The sequence below is a fragment of the Conger conger genome, chromosome 12 (assembly GCF_963514075.1).
Source record: "Conger conger chromosome 12, fConCon1.1, whole genome shotgun sequence".
In the NCBI taxonomy this organism is placed as follows: Eukaryota; Metazoa; Chordata; class Actinopteri; order Anguilliformes; family Congridae; genus Conger; species Conger conger.
In genome coordinates this window covers 25,613,507-25,637,681 of record NC_083771.1, presented here as the reverse complement: position 1 = coordinate 25,637,681, position 24,175 = coordinate 25,613,507, and the positions used below count along the sequence as shown (strand labels likewise).

The following is a 24,175-nucleotide window of genomic DNA, read 5'->3' as shown; positions in this document are numbered from 1 at the left end:
GGTATGCGCTTATCCCCTGGAGTCAATTAACAAGCATCCTTAATGCGTCATTCACTGATAAATAAAACTCAAAAGACCAAAAAAAAAAAACTCCAATGTTGACTGAACCCATATATCCCTAAGAACAGATGTTGATTGAATCCTGGGCAAGTTAAGGACTGACTTGGACTGACGTGAGTCTTTATCAAAGATTACTTTTTTTAAAAACCCACAGAAGAAGTGTTCTGCGTTCTGGCTGTCTCCCTCCCACAGTGCATCGACCCGCCGAATTGCAGCCCAGCGTAAGAGCGGGAGAAGACGCTGGAAGCATCGGACATAATTAAAAGCTCTGACTCCGACTGTGACTCCCCGGCTGAACCACACTCCAGCGACTCTGCATAAGACCTCTCTGTCTCTCTCCCTCCAGGACCACCCCTGGGCTTCTGCTATGTAACAGTCAGGGGAAAAAGCTCAACCAGTCCGGCGACCCGTTTCAAACAAAAACCTTCCGTGCTGTGATAATAAACACCGGGACTAAGCGCGCGGGTTTGAGACTGTGCCATACCCTCCATGTCGCTGTGCTCCACGAGCCCTCAGCTACCGTCGAACAGCCTGTAAATCTATCAGGGCCATGATGTGTTCCTGTTTGACTCCATTAATTTTGAGCTATGAAGGAAACCGCTGCACCAGGCTTTGATTTCGGGTCGTGTAACGTCACTCAGTGGCCAGTGCTGGCCCATGTGGAGTTTCTCATATTTGTGCATCATTAATGTGCTGTTTAACCCAGCCCAACCGAGTCAACAGGGTCCCATGAATGTCAAGGTTTTCTGAATATAATTTCATATTTCATTGCCCGCTGTGGTTGCATGAGATAATTGAAAAGACTGCATTTATATAATTCATGAAAACTGTGGATACATATTGCAGCTGAGAAAAATAAATAAAATTAAGACAATGTGGAAATCCTTAATTGCATTACACCATAGAATCATAACTGAAACCACTTCACAATGCTCCACCACTGACATTGGCATGAAAGCTTGGTTGTTTTCCACATCTATAACAGACTGCCTCTAACCTGCCTCTAACCTGGCTCTGGAGATGTTGCGTACTATAGCCAGGTCTGGCACTTTTACGCATACAAATCAGGTGGATCCACTTATGTTCTCCCACATCATAAGTCCCTTTGGAAAAGAACAGAATGTCATGAAGTTTAGTTTGTGTGCCCCCTGTAATGGGATTTCAACACTGCGCCGACCAGACTAGCTGTAAAGCTTCTTCTCAGAGCTAGAACAAAGGTTGTGGTGGCTGAAATCATAAAGGCATTCATAGCATGGTAAACGGTTTAGGAGAGAGGGGGAGGGGCAGGATATACAGATGGTGATTAACGCAGGCCGAACCCGCTGAACGCAGACGTGTTAATGGGAGCGTAAATATTTCAGCGTCCTGCACGGGCGTGGGTGGACGTCCAATCACAGGACGCAGGCGGAATGGGTAGGGGACAGCCGCCGTTCGTCACGCGCTCGTTTACGAGACCTGCGACCTGCGACCTGGCGTTTTACTGGGCCGGACCCCCGCCGTGTCTCCGAGGCGACTCCTCCAACAGCAAACTTCCTCTGGGCTCCTCCTTCACACCTCCCCTGACCCGGCATCACTCTACCCCCGTCGCCACGGCCGTTAAAACTCATCTCAATTACACCTCAAACACCCATCGCTCTTTAAAACACACCATTCAAATAAAAGCCAGCTTTTGCTTTCTTCCTCTGTGCTTTTTCTTTTACCACTCCTCCCACATCTGCTGAGAGAGCCAGGGCACGGGACACGGACCGGACACTGCACGGGGTCCAGTGGGCTCACGGGGCCCAGCGCCTGGGGGTCCCAGGAGAGAGAGCAGGCGCGCACACGCACTCGTAAAGAGCTCCTGGAGTCACGCTCCAGGCCAGCTTCCCTGGACAGCAGATTAAACTGATCTCCCCCAGAGGGGCACGTGTACACTTCTCTTACATTCCACCGCATTCCTCTTCTATTCTTTTCTATTTAGCCTTCAACTTGCAATTAAGGGTGAAGAATTTGATGTTGTTATTATTATTATTATTAGTAGTAGTAGTAGTAGTAGTAGTATTAGTAGTAGTAGTAGTAGTAGTAGTAGTAGTAGTAGTAGTAGTAAAAATAAATAAATTGTTCCTGGCCAGTCGACTGGTGAAGGTAGAAATAGCTGACAAAGTCAAGAATAACAGCAGTTTTCCAGACGAAGAGCGTGTCTACATCCACCAAGAGAAAAAAAAAACAACTATCATTCCTCATTTTCTCCTGCAGCTTTTATAAGCGAAAGATTACCGTTAAAGATTACACCAGGCAGAAGACACACTCCGTCACTGTCGTTTTTTTATTTTTTCATTTGGAAAAGGAAAGAATCTATCATGAGAGATCCCCTCCCGTCCTCCCGCTTCTCCACTGCAGAATCTTCCAGTGTTTCTCTGTCCTTGGTCCTAAACCCACTGCTTCAACTAGCGCCGCCAAACCACTGCAGGGCCAGGCACACTTGTAATTAATGCACTGTATGTGTAATCACTTTCTTTGCAGTCTGATTCAGTCTAGTAATTACTTTTTGGGTTGCAACTCGACTCGAGGTCAGTGGAGCACTGTTTTCCTCAAACAAGGGCCCCGATATGATGCCCACCAATCAGCCACTCATTCACTTTCCACAGATTTTACTCTTGACATTTTTTCGTACATTTGAGAGGATGAAGGACACAGTAATTTGCCTCTTATCAGGGCTCTAGGATCTACACTGCATGGGTAAAATGGTCCCATCACTCTTCTGGCACCCAGATTTAAACAAAAAAAAACACTCATCATCAAAATACTATTATAATGAAGTGCAGGGCTGATCAAAGACATCCATTTTGCAGTGCCTGTTGAGCCTGGAGAACAAAGGGAAATATTAAATGCGTACAAAAATAATTAAATAAACCTCTGCTTGTTTATTTATTAATCTATGTACTTGTCAGGGACAGTGCCCAGCCCCTTGGCTATCCTAGAATCAGCACTGTGGTTTTAAACTATACTGCAGAACTGCCTTTACTGCTCCCATTCCATCCTGGCAGCGGGGAGGGAATTTTCCCTCACGGAAACCGGACAAGGAATTCCTGGCCGGGTTAGCGGGACATCTGTTCTGCCGGGCCTGAAGTAGAGCCTCACTGTGGAGCAGCTGTGTCCGTCCAGACCAGTGCAGCCCTGCTTCCTGACCCGGACCTGATGCATACAGACCCCTGTTTGCTGGTTTTCCTCATGGAATTGTCCACTGTGTCTTTAAGAATGATGCAGTCCGGGGGGGGGGGGGCACTGTCCGACAGGAATACTCAAATCTGGTGTTCTTTTCTGGGTGACAGCTGTGCAAAGTGCACTGAAGGTCTACAAAAAACGTACTCTAAATAAGTTGACTTGACTTGATTTGACTAGTAAATGATTCATTTATATCTTGGATGGGACATCCCATTCACCTGGAGATCCAGGTATGAATCAGCCCCTAATCAGAGGGGAAGAGTGAGAAACAGCAGTACTGAGCAATACTGAGGTCACGTGATATGTTCTCCCATTTTTGCCTACATTGATTGCAGGCTAAGCCCTAAAGCTTAGAGATGTGTGGCTACATTGCAGCAGGACCAAACTAATTTCTTCCCTCCAGGGTATGGTTCCTTGAGTCATTGCAGGACACACCTTCTAGCTGCTAACTGTGTCCCTAAACTACCGGTCACCAGCTATCATAAGTGCTTCTCTTCCAGTCAGTGCTAGCTTTCCTGTAGAACTGTGTTGAGCAGGGTGTGGAAAGGTTTGGACAACTCATCTAAGTAGTGTTCCTTGAGGGTGGGGTATACGGTAATGCAAAAGCTGAGGTAAAACTGCCGATTCCAAAAATAGGCAAGAAAAAACTAACAGACTATAAAAGTGGCGGACAAACCCAGTGTCCTAGTTCCTACTGCAATAGCATCATGGAAATATTAGGTTCCAAAGCTGGATCATTTCGAGGAAACGTTTTACTCCATTTCTGCGTGAAGAAAAAAAAACACACAGTCAGAATCTCTGCGGTTCTTCAACCAGCTCTGTAAAACAGAGGTTAGGGAGAAGATCCTCTGGAAAATCAAAAGGCTAATTAAAGAGCCTGCCAGGCGTGGGTGTGTCTGACCAAGCTGGAAAAAACTGTGAGAATGTAGCAAAATCTCACAATGATTCTGTGGTGACTTTCGAGAGATGTTCAGTAATGTGTGCTTCTACCAGCAGACCCGGGGTATGGTGCGGCACATGACCGGACGGGAAAAGGGACAAACCAGCCGCGGTACCCACCAGTTAAACCGCTTCAATGCGGCACCCACACCTCACCGCCATTTTGCTCGTTCGGGGTTAGTGCGCAGAAGTGGGTTAACACAACCTGATCCGGGAAATGGACAATTACCAACAGGCGACGCCGAATACCTGGCGGAGATTTACAAGGATCTGTGTCTCCAGAAAAACGCACCCTGTGTTTGTATGCGAAAAAAAAAAAATCTGCCTGCTGCCCCAGTCAGACGCATGGTATTCTACTGGGTCATTTTGTCTTAAAAAATAATCACCATGCTTGTAACCCCTGCGTGCATTCCAGTGTGCGCCTATAAATTTGCTTCTGTGCGAGGTGACTCCGCCGCTGCCTCTGTGTGATCTTGCGTGTTGCGGCAGCGCGGTGCTATAATGGCAGGGAGAGAGGTGGGCCGGTAACTCAAAAGGTTGTGGCTTTGATTCCCAGCAGGAATGCTGCCATTGGACCCTCGGAGCAAGGCACCGGAGCGGGACTGCTCCAGTCAAATATTCAGCCAGATATACCCAGCTATCGGGGAACGTTCTGATAATGTTCAGTAACGTTTTCTATAGGTTCGAAGAAGGTTCCTGCAATGTTCTGGAAACATGAGTTCAGAACGTTTTTTCTTCACAACGTTTTTAGAGCATTCCCCAGTTGCACAAAAAATAACATTCAGAAAATGTTACGTAAGCTACAATAACTTACTGCAATGTTGTGAGAACATTAAGAAACTCCCAGAAAACTTGAAATTGATTGTTCTGGGAACCAAAACTAAGGTTCAGAAAAAGTTATAAGAACATAAAATTGTTGGTTGGGTATGGACTGTATGTAAAAATGTAGTCTGTCAGTCACTCTTAATAAGAGTGTCTGCTGAAATGTAAAATATAAATGCAAACAGTTTGAAATTCTACAGGCCCCATTTACTGTCAGTTCTTTCACACCCTCCTTTCTCTACACACTTATGGTTAAGCAAGACAAGAGCAAGGGTGAATAATTTCACAGAGGATGTTACCCCAGCGTAACAGCCAACTTTTATAACTTTGTGTCACGGAAAAGCCCCGGCCCCCTGCAATCATTGGAATTAGACTCAAATGGAGATTTATCGTTACTGCAAATTAAATTGCGTTGACAGCGCAAATATGCAAAGGCACAGACAGTGAGCGGGGACGCAGTGGAAGTCAAAACTCCATTCGTCTCTGTCTCCCTCCCGCTCCCTCCTCTTCCGGTGTGGCGGTGTCTCAGGGGCGTCGGCCTGTGACCCGTAAATCGGCAGGCCGACAGCCCCGCCCGCGGGGGGGGGAACCCCCGGCGGAACCCCTCCGCGGGAATACCGCCGCTTCTACGTCCGGCTCCCACGCACACCCCCGATTTCACGCCCCCGTCTAGACGCTTCCGACGAGATTTATAATATCCCGGGCCTCAAACCCCGTCCATCTGCTCAGCCTGACACAGACCCCGCGTAACTGCAGTGGCCTTTGGCTAATTGCAATCACTGCGCGACACCACCACAGCTATGTAAACACGCGTGCTGACAATATGCTCGTTGTTTCGGTTGAAGTCGACTACTGGCCTCTATTGGTTTCTTTTTTCTTTTTTCTTTTTTTGGAAAGAGGTGATGTTCCCCAGATGTTCTGAACTCACAGGGTGTTGTTCCCACAGAAGAACGGCTGAGGAAATACTGTATTTCCTCCAGATTTCCATTGGAGTGTCAGTGTTAAATCAACACTGATAGTGCACACTTTACTCTGACTCCTTTACTTGTTACATTTGTTCACCCTTGGACTCATATGAACTCATGGAAACTGGAGTACAATTAACAATGAATATTTTACTGTCTAAACACAACCCTGAAAGCCCTGGCAGGAAATGTTTCTATGGAAACAGACGGTGTGTAATGTCCATTATAATGTTATTGAAATATTAAACTGCTCTGTGAAAAAGAAAAAAATAACTATCCTTACTCAGAATCTCCAGGCTTTGTAAGCAAAAAGAAAAAAAAGCATTTCAATGAGTTTGCGTGTGAGAGAGTGAGAGAGGAGGAGAGAGAGAGAGGGGGGGGAGGGAGAGAGAGAGAGAGAGAGAGAGAGAGAGAGAGAGAGAGGAACAGGAAGATATGAGCTCCCAACTGGACAAAACCTCAACAGCCAAGGGGGAAATAGCTCTATGTGCAAAATCAGCTGTACTCTTCCTGAACCCCGAAAGCTCCTTACAGTAGAGGGAGTGGCTCATGTGAAACACCACCCACACACAGGCAATGCCCATCCTCAGAACAACCTCCCACATGTGGCAATAGCATAGCCAAGACGTTGCACTGAGCACTTTATTAGGAACACCTGTACACATACTTATTCATGCGGTTATCTAACCAGCCAATTGTGTGGCAGCAGTGAAATGCATACAACCATGCAAATATGGGCCAGGAGCTTCAGTTAAAGTTCTCATCAACCATCATAATGGGAAATGAGTGACTCTGACCGGGGAATGATTCTTGGTGCCAGACAGAGTGGTTTCGGTATCTCAGACACTGCTGATCTCAATACACAGCCACCAGTTGCGTTGTTAATGCGAGAGGTCCGAGGAGAATGGCCTGACCGGTCGAATCTGACAGGAAGGTGACAGTAACGCAAATAACCACACATTACAACAGTGGTATGCAGAAGACCATCTCTGAACACACAACGCATCAACCATCTAAGTGGATAGGCTACAGCAGCAGAAAAAATACATATTTAAGTGCTCACTGAGTGCATGTAGAAATAGATGTGACATCCACTGGGCACTGGCATTAGGTGTTAAAAGTACTGAACCTAACCAATGACAAAGCAAGTTGCGACCAAGCATTAGCCTAGCTGTCACTCAAATAAAACAGAAATCAATCGGACAAGTAAGAGTGGTCTCACCCTTGAGCAAATGCTGTTGTGTCGGACCAGCTGCTGCATCAATTCATTCTTTCCCACCACAAAAAAAAGGGATATCCTGAAATGTATATCAAAATACAGTATGATATCTCCTGCAACTAGAACTGTACTGCACGCCGCTCGCTGCCAGCACGTGGGGAGTGAGTGCCGGCGATACAATCTGACGCTCGCTGGTCGGCAACGATCGCGCCAAGCGTTGTTGCCTGTTCAAAATCTGCCCTGAAAATGCCCACGTTAATATTGTAATTCTGAGGCAGGCAACCGTCAATCTTAACTGTGCTGGCTGGGGTAAAGCTCACGGTTCTGTACTGCAAGCAACGGAGTAGCAGGAACCTCGCTCATTGCCGCGAGAGAGCCGGCTTTGAAGCCCAAATGCGAAACAGCTGACGGTCTCCCCAGTTCCTTCTGCAGATCACACGCTGGTGGAATTTTCTTGGCAGGCGGCGTGCGCCCGGCTGAACTTAACACCAGCTGATAAAAGCAACGGCAAACTGCTCCACGTGTGCCGTTTTCAGCAGCCAATCAATACGTTGTTTCGTTTATTCTTAACACATTTATCCGCTAATATTAAGAAAGAAGAAAATAACATTTTCAGCGGTGCTTTGAGCCGAAGCCTAAACGGTTGCAGCATGCACAAAATATGTTAAAGACATCCTAGTAAACCACAATGAACAGATTGTTTCAACTCGACTAAGACTAACGAGGCCAGTCTGAAAATTCTAACTTTTGAAAAAGCCAACATAAGAAGACATTCACACATTCGCAGCCTACATCTAACATACAAGCCTCAGTGTACAGCGCCAATTCCAGTAGGCTACACAGCACAACCCTCTGAAGTATAGTGTAGTTGTTTTAGTGGCTATCGGTATACATTGCGTAGAACGTATACTTCACGTTCTTTCACTTAAGAATTTGACATTCACATTGATATATGAGACTACTGGGTATTCAAAGCATCATCGCCTCATTAAAATAATGAGCACATGGATGAACCCGGGACAGTGTGCCATGAGTTATAGAGAAGAGATCACTGCACTTACCGGGAGGAGAATCTCCAAGCAGCTTGTCCAGTAAAGAATCCCACGGCTCCAGGTGAAACAATGTGAATTTTCTAAAGAGTAACAAATAATGAAAAAAGCAACTAAAAGTGAAAAGCACCCCCAAAATATTCTGCTCTCTGTCTCCCTCTCTCCCTCTCTCTCTCCCCCTCTCTCTCTCTCTCTCTTTCGGTTCTCTAAAGCATTGGTAGCTCCCTGTATTTCTCCACTTCTCTTCCTCTGTTCCAGCTCTGTCTATTCCGCTGATGTAACTGGAGAATAGGGAGATTCTGAGAGTGAGTCGAAGAGAGATGGAGAGGTAATTCTCCTCTTAAAAAGTCACTCTGTGGTCAGACCCCACTCCTCTAACTACAGGTCTTAAATAACGCCCCCCAGACACACACACACACACGGGCACACACACATAGACACGCACACACACACACACACACACACACCTCAGAAACAGCTGGGTGTAGAGTTTGGCTGTTGCCTTGTAATGGGATGCCTTGACGCTTACTTGTTGGGAGAGAGAGAGATAGAGAAACATAGAGAGAGAGAGAGAGAGAAGAGGTCTGGCTATACAGACCATTAAAGGCATAAAATAAAAGATGAAGAGGAACATTAAAAAGGTGAGATTATTAATGAACTATTGTTGTGGCAGGTCCTTTTTTATTTGTTCATTTTATTCCATGGTCTTTTTTTTTTGTTTAATGAAAGCGGCTACAAATGTGAAGGAAAGAATTTCTTTTTTAACCTCCATACCCCCCCCCCCCCCCCACTTCCAATTCCATGGAGATCCCTCCCTAAATCCAAGTGCTACTAGGCGGCAGTGTAGGATAAGGGACCTTTAAACTCCAAGGTTGGTTTGATTACCACAGGACCAGCACTGTTGTTTTACCCATGAAAGAGGTACATAAACCAAATTGCTTCCGTAAGTGTCCAATTAAGTTGGATGAAAAATGGATGGTATGTAAAAGAATGTTAGTTGTTGAAGATAAGCGTATCTGCTAAAATGTCTAAAAGTAACTGTACTATTGAAATTCTTAAGACAGAACACATCATTACATTATTATCTTGCTCATTATTATACTCCAAACCACTACTTCCAAATGCACCACTATAGTAATAATGTAATAACCACCACACCATAATGTAGTGTAGCATTAACAATAATAGGGATGACACTAGTGATGAATTGTTAAAGCCAGGACAATATATTCTTCTCAAATTCAGATATTCACTTGAAATCATGGTTTTCCCAAAGAGATCATTCTGATTTTGGTATTAAAAATGACCTGAAATATATGTACTTGCATTAATGACACACATTCTCATGTAAAAATTATACCAGGCAAAAGAGGTCAACGATATTCCATCAGAAGACATCATAAAGGCTTGATATGCAAATTGAATCTGATGATCGCTGATTGGTCTGTTCAGCCATCTATCATACCTCTATCCCTACACCCTACCAAACACTGTCAAGGCATGCCTCCAGTCATTGGTCAGAACCCAAACGGCCCTGGTCGGAGTCATACAGCTCGGAGGAGGCGATGCGATCATTAGCCCCGTCCAAACAGAAACGGGAACAAAGAACCAGGGTCTGGAACCATATTTAGGTAGGAGAAGATAGATGGTAGAGACATGGCTTTGGGATGAGACATTAAACCTGACTCACTGTCCTGGAAAAATTTCCAGTCTGCTAGCAAATTAATCATCCCTAACTGCCCCCAACTAACCAGTCATCTTCATCACACACACATACGTATGCACACAGCACGCACACACACACACACACACACACATTGATATTATTTCAGTTTTGGTGTGTTTTCCATTGGACCTGGCAGTTTCTGTTAGAGATGCGTTACATGCGTTACATATTGAGAGAAGATTATCTGCCCATTTTACAATGGTAGGTAATATACATGTAATAAGCATATACATGTAACAAACAGACACAATGTAAATGAATACAAATTCATATAAACATACATTGAAGATTTGGAGATTTATGGCATGAAGTGAAATCAGTACAGTTTCCCCCTAAAAACAACATAAAAACAGCTGTTTCTGTAAAATGGTAAAGCATGTGTGCATGTAAATACCATGAGAAATAAACTAACTGCCTCATATTCATCTTTTTATCTCAAACCCAAATGCTTTAAGTATATAAGAAATCTCACGTTCCCATTTGGACTGCCTAAGCTGTTTTTTTTTTGCCACTACACAGGTAAACAATTCCAAACAATGGGGTCATGAGGTGGATAGTGACCATTTTAAAGCCTTCAAACTACTCATTACAAATGGCCACAGTGTTCACACCTCCTGACCAACCATTCAAAGCATTACACATCTCCTTCTCCAAACCAAGCCAAATGAGAAAATAATGGCAGATAGGCTCAACCCTACCCATATATGGCCCCTAGTCACAGGATTCTACTATATCTAAGCAAGATGTGTGGACAACCATAAACCATAAGGAACTTAACTAAACAATGACAATGGTCAAGGTGTTCAGTGGTCTCAGCTGTTTATAATGGTACTATGCGCCTCTCCAGGTGGATTCTGATGTAAGATGAGTCGTCCTAACACCTAGGTATGAGCTTTGCTAATAAACCAATGACTGGATTCATCTTCTGAAGAATCATACCCTTGGGTACTTGTGGCCTGGTAGCAGATTATCGCGTTGTTGCGCTTGGCTAGAGGCGAGCTTGTCTTTAGCTGACTGGTAACGCGTTCGTTCAACAAATAATTTGGACAAGTGAGAGGCCGGGGTTCAAATCCCACCTCGGACTCAGGCAATTTCTCACCTGTTACATTGGTGCCGTGACTCGGATCTGGGTGGGAGTAAAAAAATTAAAAATTAAAAATAAAAATGGTTGCTGCGGAGTTTCACATGGAGGGGAAGTCAAAGGGGGGTGAGTGTAGCATGGTTAGCTCAGCTAGTTCGCTAGTAAGCACGGATGGTGCGGTGAAAGCGAAGGCTGGTAGCAGGTTATCGCGACAACACTCCCCGATGACGTAACCCTCAAATTCAAAAGAACGTTGTTGCGCTTGGCTAGCGGCGAGTTCGTCTTTAGCTGACTGGTAACGCGTTCGTTCAACAAATAATTTGGACAAGTGAGAGGCCGGGGTTCAAATCCCACCTCGGACTCAGGCAATTTCTCACCTGTTACATATGGATGAGGTGATTCAAGCCAACTCATCTGGTATATTGACCCATCACATGAAGCTGGCTAGAATTAGCTAGAATCGATGAGATCGGGAACTAATAGGAAAAGGAAACCAATCTCGCAAACTGTAAAAACCCTTTCCAGATGCCACAGGTACAGTAGAACGTTGGAGGGTATAAGTAACTTAGCTGCACACTGATCTTAAAGTGCTGTTTCTAAAAGGCTTTTGGAATGGGGGTTATGGGGGAGTTCTCATGCTAAACTGAACCGAACAAGCCGTCTATGTTGAGAAAACACTTTGGAGGAAGCAATTATTTTCATGTTTCTGAAGGCACAAACAGTCGTGCCCGAAATATTTATATTTCCTGTGCGATGTGCGACCCGGCCTCCAAACAGTCTGAATTGATTCCGTCTGAAGGAGTCGCCCCTCGTTTACCGGGGGGACCGCAGGCTTCCCGTTTACACGAACAGCCCTTGAGGGACACAAGCATGCCCTGGCGACCTGTGAGCTGAACCGCCCGGCTTCTCTCAGCGATAAATGGAAACTGCGCCTGCCTCGTTCCACCGTAGTCCACATCTATTCTCCAGAGACTTTTCCAGTGCTCCTGAGACACAGCCAATAATGACACAAACAGGTTCACAGAAGTAAACACAACCGCCTTGCAGGTTTGTCCCCTCTGCTTGGTGGAATAGTGTGATGCAGAAAAAAATGAATGACCAAACTAATTTCACAAAGGTCTCACAAAGGCCCTTGTTTAAATACAGTCCCATCCAAAAGGGGCTATGTTCTATGTATTTGAACACATCTAGGTGTAAATACCAGGAAATAAAAGCTGACGTTCTGAGCTAGCGTTCATCTTTTTATCTCAACCCCAAATTTATTCAGTGTATTGCAAAAACAAAGGCCTTACTGTTCCAATACTTTTGGAGGGGACTGATTTGAGATTAGCGGGGTTGCATATTTGTCCAACAGATTCTATATGAGCCATGTACTGTAGTTATCCCAAGATGACAGTAACATGTGCATGTTTCACTGGCTTTGGGTTTAATGTGACTATGTACTGTCTATGCCTGTTTATACACTCCTCTGTTAGGGTGCAGTCCTCCCCATGGACACGGTCCCATCTGCTACCTCATCTCAGAACTTCGGCCTGGAGGACTTTCCATTTTCCAGACATTCTCTTGATCTCACCAGCAACTGTCGACCCTTGCACAGTTACGGGACGAAACAATTTTGACAGCCCGATAACGAAATGTGCTCAAGTCATTACAGACCGCTGGGAATATTTATAATAATGTTTTATTGAATCAAATCACCAGGGGCCATGTCCCATAATGCCAATAAAAACCATGGAAGGAGGTGATCTCCATTTCTGATCTAATGTGCAGATACAAGATTTGTGCTTACTTTACCAAGTCTCAAAGAATAAATAACAGTCTTCGAAGCCTGTTTGATGGCTATGCCATAAGCTGAAGGTTTAAGTGTTATTTTAAAAATCTGCTTCGGAACGCAGTGAAGGTTGGTAAAGGTCAAAACAGGGTTGTACATCTCAGTTTATGTTATATTGGTGTGTATGGAGGCATTAGTTTCCATCAATTATCCTGGCATAATGAGCCTAGCAGCATAACTCGTATATCTGATCACAGTAAAACAGTAAAACATTTCATATAGACACCAGATATTTAGCAAACATGTCAGATCATATAAAAGTTTGGACTGAGAGACCCCATGCTAACTTCTGCACAATTTAAGTTGCCATGAAATGCCAAAACAGATATTGTGCTTCTCTCCCACCCATGGTCTAAACAAAGATGAGGTGATAGTGAGAAAAGAATTGTGGCATAATTTCATAATTACTATTACACATTGACTGTATGAATGAGCAATTACTACTACAACTACTAATAATAATACTACTAATACTAGTATGACAACTTCTAGTACTACTACTGCTACTACTACTACTACTACAACTACTGCTACTGCTGCTACTACCAGTACTACTACTACTAATAATAATAATAATAATAATAATAATAATAATAATAATTTAAAAAAATAAATAATAATAATAATAAGTTATGTTGTGCCTTCATCTCCGAATCTCAAAGTGCTTCATGGGTTTATTTGGGTATGGGACCACAGCCAGGATCAGTCGGTTTTGAGTGAGATTAAGGTTTGATAGTTATAGTAAGAGGCTGGCAGGAATTATAATTGATGAAAGCAAGGCAAGAAAACAAGCACACAGCTGTTCAGAATCAGCCAGTTGTTTACCTTTGTCAAGCTATTGGGGGGTAAATATTTACATGGCATGACTGCCCAGTAAACAAACAGTGCCAAGTCAAACCTTCTAAATCAAATAAATGATTTCAGCCACAATAGACTGCATCACAGCAATGGCGGGGCATGGGACATATATTTGTAAATACATGACAGAACACAACGATAATGATGCAAATATACCTTTTCTTAAAACATTTTTTAAATACCTTGGAACATTGCAACATTTGCAAAGAAGCCATTCATCATTCAAACATTCATTCATTTTTTATCGCATGATCAACCGCTTTATTTGTTCATTGAATGCAATCACGTGTCCCTTAATACAGCACATATTTTTTTATCATGATTGTACTGATTAGTTGTAATGATAAACCAAATTAAATCCACATATGCAACTGAAAGAGCCATTCACAAAGAGCCCTGAAAATTACATCATAGCCAAAGGCACAGTCCCCACAAAACTCCTATAGGCAACGGGCTGCAGACATTTTGCAAACTGGCACTACAATGCTAGCAACCGGACAATTCATCAACTATTTTGCCTTCTTTGTTAGAATGTGCCATCCTCGAATTGACGGAGATCACTGTAGTGATTTGGTTTATTCTGTGTGGAAAATGAGGGGGAAATCAGGAGGAAAGCAAAGAAGCATACATTCAAAGAAGAAGCATCTCAGGTGTATTGTCTTTGAATGTATGCTAGTTACTAATCAATGGTGAGGGTATGGCCTGAATGAAAGTGCTGTACAATTGATGTTTCTCATTCACCCATTCATACACACACTCACACACTCACACACCAACAACGATCGATTGGCTGCTATGCAAGGTACCAACCAGCTTGTCAGGAGTATTTGGGGGTTAGGTGTCTTGCTCAGGGATGCATTGTCACACCCAGGGCGGGATTGAACCGGCAACCCTCCGACTGCCTGACAACCGCTCTTACCTGCTGAGCTAATGTCATCTGCAGCTCTGTAGCACCATATCAGAGGATACGAGATCCATATCTACTCCGATTGTTGACACAGGTATACATCAGGCAAGACTCAGGTAAGGCCAGCCGAACAGTTTACAGCTCAGAGCACTGCCAACTCAACTCTGAATATTACATTACATTACATTAATGGCATTTGGCAGACGCTCTTATCCAGAGCGACGTACAGTTGATTAGACTAAGCAGGAGACAATCCTACCCTGCATTGCAGGGTTAAGGGCCTTGCTCAAGGGCCCAACGGCTGTGCGGATCTTACTGTGGCTACACCGAGGATTGAACCACCAACCTTGCGTATCCCAGTCATTTACCTTAACCACTACGCTACAGGCCGAATATTGTCCCCTGCGCTCTACAATGCATACAAGAGACCATTGTTGCAGTACCTCTCTTTTTTTCTAGGTGCTGTGTGTTTTAAGAAAACTGGTAAATCACAAAATGGCTTCCATGCAGCTTCAGATGCACTGCATGGGGGGGACGTGGGTGATGGGGACTAAATACGCGACAGTAGCAAAACAAGCACGGCGGACGGAAATTTAAACTCACGATGACAGAACCCATCGTTCTGAGAGCCGCACAGAAGCCAGAGAGGGAGAGAGGGCACACTCCGAGCCTGACCCCAGCGTCGTTTATTTATTGTTATTTCTTGATGTTGCGTTGGACAGAGTGTATTCATAAATCACTTTTTTAAAGCCGCTAGCGTGCAGTCAAAACACGGTCTCTTCAAAGATGGTGTGAAAATGTGGAAAAGTCACATTATCGCTTTACAGTACTGGAGGAACATATGTGCAGAAAAATGCCCCCTTTCCAGGATCTCAGTAATCGCCAAAAACTATGCTTATGGACATACTTTTATTTTGTGAAAGTCACATACACGCAGGCTATCAAACACAATCATTGATACCCAAATACTGTATAAGAAGTAAAGTCTTCAGTCATGCCTCAAAAGTGTTAAGCGTTTTTGTATTCCGGAAAGGCCTCGGAGGTAAATAATGTTTTTGTTACATTTCCAGAACAATGGTGAGAATGTTTTAATCGTGGTTTGCGTTGAAAACAGAAAACTCTAAATTCTGTGTATGATATGCCGCGGGGACCTCCGTGAAGCTACTCCACGACTGCCCGAGTGCAGCGGGCATTACGGATCTGTCTGCTTTCAAAGATCTGTCTGCTCTCCGCTCTTCTCCTGAATCCTGAACAGAATGTCCCCCTCCTCCGCAGTTCCTTTCCAGAGCCGTATTGAAAAGTTCCTTTCCTCCCAACCGACAGTACGCTGAAGGGTTTCTGCCATGCATGGGCCTTCCCCCACATTCCTACCAACGATTCCTCTAAAAGCAAGTAACTGAGTTGGATGTATCAGCAGAGTGGCTGGTCTTTTGTGTTGCTCTGAGGCAGCATCTGTGGTATTCACTCGTACCTTTTCAAGGCCACAGGGCCTGCTGCTGCATTCTAAATCAATTCGGACACAATATGCCGGTAATCAACCCCTTTAAATGACCAATTAAGTCTTTAAAAGCAACAACCGCAAACAGAAAAAACCCTTCATCTCCCCTAGGGCGAGGTCAAATACCAATCCTTTATGGCATTTCAGACAGGGGTCTGTGGGACTATTCAGTCTATAATTTAGTCCATAGCCCCCTGTTCGAAACCATACTCTGGTATTATCCTTCCTTGTGGTGAACTTTGACCTTTGACCCTGTGCAAAGGTTGCCCCTGTGGCTCTGAGAGTCAGGGGCAGCACATGTTCGGGAACCAGGTCTGTAATCTGAAATGGGCTGCTAATTATCTGGACAGACGAAGCGATGTTGGAACACCTCAAGTGGCTGTAATTATCTGAATGCTGTTAAATAGCACTGGCAACACCCAACTCTTGCCGTTAAAAACCTTGCTTCCCTGGTCCTGATCCAAAGGCTTGAATTTGTGTGTGTATGTGTGTGTGAGTGTGTGTGTGTTTGTGTTTGTGTTTGTGTTTGTGTTTGTGTTTGTGTTTGTGTTTGTGTTTGTGTGTGTGCGTGCTTGTGTGTGTATGTGTGCTTTTGCATTTGTGTGTGTTTGTGCTTGTGTGTGTGTTTGTGTGTGCGCATGTGTGTTTGTGTGTGTGTGTGTGTGTGTGTGTATGTGCGTGTGTTTGTGTGTGTGTGCGTATGTGCGTGTTGGTATTCCTTCCAGCCAAGCTCTTAGAGAGGTCTTTACTGAGATTTTGATAGGAACATTGTTGAATTCGAAACCTTTAATGGAAATCTGCTTTAAATCCACTGTGAAAGACACCAAGGACTTTAGAGAAGCATTTGTGTCACAAAAAATATCATTAAGAAACCACAAAACTGTATTCACAGTTAACACCCAGGCCCAGCAATGTAGAGAGACATATGGCACGTATATTTCTACCTCCAGAACTCCAGATTTCTAACTCCAGAAACCTAGAGAGGGTCAACATACTTTCACTCAGTCTCCTCTAACTGCTACAAGCTGGCTACTCTAACAACTACAGCAGATGTTTGCCTGGTTACAGCAAATCATTTCTGAATGTGTGGATCCTGTAGCCCACTTTTCTTTAAATCTGATGCATGCAGACACACATTGCTTTGGTAGCTGGAGAGAAGATCTGTAGTATCATCTCTGATGTGATTTACAGTGAAGCTAAGCAGGGCATATATTGCTATAAATAAGACGTATTTCGTTGAGGATGGACATTGAAGGCTCATTTCCTTATTTGTCCCTGCTCTAGACAGGTTACTTGCAGTATTCAAATTACATTACATTATATTACAAAGCATTTAGCAGACACTCTTATCCAGAGCGACATACAACGAAGTGCAGATCGAACACAAGTGTGAAGAGGACCCAAGAGGACAGTACGGTTTGAGTCCTAGAGTGACCATACAGATACAATCAGAACCCTTATAGGGACCCTTCAAAAAAACCTACACGACACTAAAAACCCAAATGTTTTACAAAGTCACGTTGTTCCCCTTTAAATAACTTTCATTTTACCTGTCACTGTATACTATACAATTTGCTGGCCTTTGGGGTCATTGCAGTGGGCACTAATAATCACAGACTGCAGGCTTCAACAGGAAAACCTTCTGCTGGGACTAAAGCCTTTTTTGTCTTTAATTTTTGAAGAATTTTGCCTCGAAATTCATGTCTTGTGTTTGGACTACAACCAAACCAGAAATCAGACATGCAGCACACTGATCCAATATTTTGCATGCTCAAGCTAGGATTCAGTCAACACGCGTCCCTTAAGATATTTGTCAAAGTGAAAGACAATTGTTTATTGAATATGAACCTCTGTATCAGATTTTCTCGAGGCTCAATAACCTAATTTACTGGCTCATTATGAATATTATTGAGCATTAAAATCAATTAACATTCAGGCATCAACTTTTGAGAGGTAAAAGAGGGCAAAGGATCTACTTTAAATGGAAATTATTCATAGTTAATAACAGGTTAAGCAGGTTGTATGAATCAATAACTAATGTTAATGTGATGGCAGCCAAGTCATTGTTTGAGCATTTATAATGTGGCTAGGTCTGCAATGAGTCTGAAGCATGTCTTTACAACCAGAGGTACAATTACCCCACTGAGCTAAAAACCAATAGTCCCTACCTAAAAGCCAATCACAGTCTTATACTGTATGCCAAGAGTGACATCACGCTCCATTTTGCAGACAAATTGCAAAGTCCTGTCGCTAAACATACCCCACACCTGGAGTACCTTTTTATGTTTTTTAAGGGACTTTTTTTAGGGTAAACCATCGATCGACAACACATGGTAAACACCAAAAACAATATCACAGTACCCCACCAACAAAGCGGCCATACCTTCTAAAATAAATATCCATCCTTCTGTTATCTAACCCCACTTATTCTTGGTCAGGGACACAGGGAGTGCTGGAGCCTATCCCAGCATGCATTGGGCGATAGGCAGGAATACACCTTGAACAGGCCACCAATCCATCGCAGGGCACACATCGCAGGTCTTAACATTCTGTATAATCCCCTTGTCCTAAGAGTCAAAAAATTATCTTCCTTCACTAAACCCTTAGAATATAGCAGCTTAATTGAATCATCACAAACTTTGTCATCAAATTTCAAGTTGGAAAAAAAGATCATTTAGGGGGTTTTCTCTGCTGTTAAACACTGTGGCGGGTCATTTTGAACAATTAAGATAACAAAAAAGGAAAAAAGGAGGGGTGGCACAGTGGACACAAAAACTATGTTAAAAAATGTACTGTACTGTGGGGTTCTGTGTAGGTTAAGAGTTCCAAGCTGCATAGCACTTACAGTACATTTACCTGTAATAGTCTGTGACGCACGGGCAAAACGGCGGGCGTTAGTGAAGTCCAGAATGCAGAGCCGAGTGTTAGTGAACTGTAGAAGAAGCCAATGGAACGCCGTCTCGCTGTTTCTGCCAGTTTCTCACCCTCTCCCCGATTTATTTCCCCACACAGGTGGAGGCCTGCGGTTTCCCCCCGCGCCGTATTCACGCAGAGATTAAGCGTGTCTCGTTGTGTTCCGTCTTTCCGGCGATGACAGCTTTCATTTTACAAGTGCCCAGCCCACCACTGTGAAGGACTGCACATCACAATGCCACTGTACATTAAGAATCGCTCAACAATATGAATAAATGAACTATTTGCAAAGAGAACTTGTATTAATGTTTAAAAACAAACGTCTGGGTGGGCCTCTATCAAGGACCAATAGAATTACCTCTTAATGAATCGTTGTTTTTATTGCTAAAGCTGTTTTTTGTCAAATACAAAGACCTGTTCTGTACTGTTGGTACTGTCACTGGGTGATATCCTAGCTCTCGACAGAGGCTTGATCGGGATACAATGAAATTAGACGCAGCCTTCCTTTGTAACTCAGGGCTTTTGAGGGGAGCATTTACGTTCAGGAATTAAGTGAGATTGTTTTGGGCAGAGCCACACTGAACTGGGGCTGCCCCATTTTGAGGGTCACAGCTGATCAGGAAATCCACTTTGATGTCCCTTCAGGGCTACTTTTGAGGCCCTACCTTCTCTCTCCTTTGTGTGTCTCACCTTAGGGCCTCCGAAAAGACACGCATTCAAACACACAGCAGGGAGAAAGCAGGTGTGGTTTGGTGGACAGCACGGCAATGTCTCGTGGTGTGCCTTTGTCAGAGACAACACATAATCGTTTGCATCTGATAACTGTTGATTTCATTGCAGCCAAGGTCCTGGAAATGACAACCAGCATTGCCACCTGCTATTCATCCCTGATTTTTGAAAAAATAAAATAAAACATTTTGTAAGGCATTGTTTTCCACTAGACACCAGCAGGCGGTTTTGAATTAATCAGAACGAATGGAAGCATGACAGGAATGAACTAAAGCAGGAATGCACCGAACTCTCCACTGCTGTCCTGCTGCCAGTCGTTACCCCCAGCTCTCCCTGCCTGCTCAGTCTACAGTATACCTCCTCCCCCTGCCGCTCGCCTGGAGGGTGGTCAAGCTGGTCATAAGCTGCTCAACCAGAATGGACAATGGAGTCATAAGCTGGGAGCTGGTCTGAACTGGTCAACCAGCTAAACCATGTCGAGCTGGGAGCTGGTCTGAACTGGTCAACCAGCTAAACCGTGTCAAGCTGGGAGCTGGTCTGAACTGGTCAACCTGCAGGGGCGGTATAGATGGCCAGTCTTATCAGCTCCTTTCTGAGGCATTACGTTACACAGTCTGGGCTTCATTGCATTAGGGCCCCCTAGAGACATTCCAGTACAAATAAAAATCCGTTCCATTACAGTACTGTGCACACTTCATGACACAACATTCCAGCACTGGAAATGTGATTATAATGCTCACAGTCTAACTCATACATTTTTCACTTTCTGACTGATGACAACAAAAAATGAATTCTTTTGTGTGACATTATCTTAATCAGACTGCAACTACAGTGAAACCTTTGACAAGTCTGATACGCACATATGATTTGCAACTAATTAATGGAACCACTAGAGTGTGCAATACCACAAGCACAATACAGGAGTTAATTACTAATCAGCCTTCTAAATATGGTACTTTTGGAGTTATAGAAACAGCAATTTCACGTCAAAATTTACTTAATACAGAAATAAGTGTATGAAAGTTATAAAAATTGTAATATGATACACACTCCATTTGACTCGTTTGGTTTTTAACCAGTGCCCCTGGCCCTCTGGAATTAAAACATCCCCAAAACACTGGCATATTTAACTGCAGGTATGACATGCATGAATTCCAGTGTTCATGTGTGTCAGTGAATGTAGTCACATACAGTACTGTGCAGAAGTCTTTGGCACCTGTATAACATTCCGTACAGATAAGATTCTTACAAAAATAATTCAATGAAAGGTCCTAAATAAACATACTATACATTTTGCATTACATTTGAGTAATTTGGCAGAATAGTTAAAAACTGAATCAAATCAATGTTTTTTGTGACCACCCTTCGGCGTTAAAACTGCATCACTTCTCTGAGATGGCTGTCCTGCAGTTCTGTAAGACAATCAGGAGGGAGGTTGTTCCAAGCATGTTGGAGAACTTGCCACAGTTCTTCTACAGACTTTGGTTGGCTCCTTGCTTCTGATCTCAGACAGCCTTGATCAAGTTTTTATGCAAAAAGTAGTCAATTGCCTACAATAATATATTACTTTTTAAAATTAAATACATGTGTCTGAAAAATTTTATTATTTTGGAAAATGAATATTTTGAAATCTCAAATGTGTTCTTTTCTACTAACATACACACACACACACACACACACACACACAAAGAGACATATATATAATAAAGTCTAGGGTGTCTAAGACTTCTGCACAGTACTGTATATGTATACTACATCTTCTGAATACTAAGATAAGGTAAGTTAGCCACATTCAGTCTGTGACACAGCACTTACATAGCACTGAATCAAACACAATTGCACACTCATTAAAAACACATTTATAAAATGGCTATGCAGTGTGTTCATATGTGCAAAAAATATTTCCAGCACTGCGGCAGAGTGCCACATTACAGTGAGACGCATATGGAGGAGCAGTATTTGGGCTGCTACTTTTGAGACAACTCTGACAGTAGAGCTTTTAACATGTCTCCTGGGCTGTGTAATGGGCACTCTTTGGGGTAGCACGTTCCGCAATCACATTACGACATCTCAGCCCTCCTGGAGGGGCAAAACAAGTCAATCTCATTGTCTAAAATGTGCAGCATTCATTGCAACAATCTGGAAGAGAGGAAGGGGGAGAGTGACAGAAAGAGAAAGATGGAGGGGAAAGAGGGAGGTAGGGGGAAAGTCAGGGAGAGAGGGAAAGGGAGAGAGAGGGAAAACATAACATGAAATACAGATCAGAACCTGATCATGAATACACAATTTAAAAAAGAAACAATGAACAAAATGTCAAGGACACGTGTCCTAAATGTGAAAGAAGCACAAAAAAAATGTAAGCAAGTAAAAAAGAATTTTTTTTCAGTAGACGCACGCAGGAGAGCGTGCTTCCGCTCGGCTGACGAGCGGCCGGGCGTGGCGAGTGCCCTGTCTCGTCGTGGACACTGAGCAGAGCAGGCCAGCACAGAGAAGGACATAAAACACGGACATATATGGAGCTGAACCCGTCTCACGGGGGGCAGAACCTGGACCCTGCCAACCAGCTGGCCCCAACACCCAGAGACCATTCCAGAATTAAGAAACACTGCGAGCCCTCGAGGAGGCAGGAGCCAATCAGTGAGAGAGAGGGGGGACTGCTGATGGAATTGGGGGGTGACAGGGTGTGCTGGCTTTCTGTCTCATTAACCAGCATTTCATTGACTAATAAACTCATCTCATACTGTTTCTTGGGTCTAAATCAATTACTTATTTCAAAGTGAGAAGAAAAATGCAGACGGACTCTGAAGCCCTCCGGGACCGGGGTCACAGCCCCTGACCCGAACACCAGTGCTTCCTCTTGTCTCCATTTTGAAGGCTTAATCCTTGGGTTTCCTGGCCTTTGAGGCATAAAAAGCAGACCCTGCATCTCTGCAGGTCTGGGGCTGCAAACCTGATAATCCACTGATCTCAGAATCACTTCCCATTGGACTGAAGAAGCAGGCCTCATGTGCTTGCAAGTACAATAATAGGCCATTTTCATGCAGAATTTCTAGCTTTCATAATATGTTTCTTTGCGTGTGGGTCATGTTGCATTAGGTTACAGGTGAGGCTGCAGCTGATCTCACTTATCTTATGTTCAGACACAAAATGGCTGACATACCATGGAGGTTATTTCTCTTCTTTCCACATCATGATACGGAAAGTGCTATATTAATGATATTAATGCAATTTATCATGTAGAATCCATTTTTGGAGCAAAAATCTAAAACTAAAATATTCTTCATTGCACACAAAAACTGGGCCAAATTAATAGAAAAACATAATAAAATATGGTATCACTTTACAATAATACATTAATTGGCATGAACTAATGTTAACAAACCTGCTAATAAACCTAATTTCAAATTTAAAACAAAATTTTATCCTACGGTTTGTTAATGGATACATATTGTAACTAAAACATAAGTAGTGAACAAATGCATTAACAAATGAAAAGTACATTTCATGCTTAATTAATGTATTTTTAAACAAGTTAACTAATGCAGTAGTTAAAGTCAACCCATGTACCCTTACAGTGTGACCTAAAATCTATTTTTCTTTCTTTGGTTTTGCTCCATGAGAAAATTAGTGCATGCCTCACACTCAGCTATGCAGTGAGTAAACTATGAAGTTTGAATTAGGCACCCCCCCCCCCCCAACGCCCCCACCCCCATCCCAACCCCCCCACCCCTCCACCCCTCCACCAAACCAATGGAAAGATTAGCCGCAGAGGCTAACTGAGCTGAGTCAGGCCCTGGGTCTGTTTCCGCTAACATCCTGCCCTCAGTGCTCGCTCTGGAGCCAGCAGCTGTGGCTCCCACACCAGCCCCAGGGGAGCGGGTGGAAAACCGGCAGGCCACCCACGGCACCGAGGACAAGCCTGCTGGAGGTGATGGACAGAGAGGACTGTTCTTTTTTCTTCTTCTGATTTTTACCTTTTTCTCCCAATTTGGTAGCCAATTGTACCCCATCTGATCCAATTACAGTTAGTATTAGATACACCGCCCACACCCCGTCCCTCAGCGGGCTGAAGGAGAGTGACACGCCTTCTTCAATCCGTCTCGTCTCATGCTTGTGACCATGATTCCGAGGCGCGCAAGGTAACCAAGGAGCTTTATTGTGCGGCGATCAGCTAACCCTGCCAAGTCCCTCCCTCTGGAGCAGCAAGCCAATTATGCTGCTCCACGTGAGCCAGCCAAACTTGGCTTTTGGTAGGACAGGCAATCGAACCCTGGTCCCCGGTGTGCAACTGCAACCGCAAGTCCGCAGCCTCTTAGCCTGTTGCGCCACCGTGGCCCCACAAGCACTGTTCTTACTGCGAAGGGAGTCCTGGGC

The 24,175-nt window shown here is 43.8% G+C and overlaps 1 protein-coding gene across 3 annotated transcripts in view; it reads right to left on the bottom strand.

The window, feature by feature from the left end:
- The window catches only part of LOC133141727 (tenascin-like), a 59,753-nt gene extending 51,149 nt beyond the window's left edge, over nt 1–8,604 (bottom strand). For all 3 annotated transcript variants that reach the window (XM_061262393.1, XM_061262394.1, XM_061262396.1), the window contains exon 1: nt 8,271–8,604. The gene's annotated coding sequence lies outside the window, so the exon portion shown is untranslated. The remainder of the gene's footprint in view (nt 1–8,270) is intronic.
- Between the last annotated feature and the right edge of the window lie 15,571 nt (nt 8,605–24,175).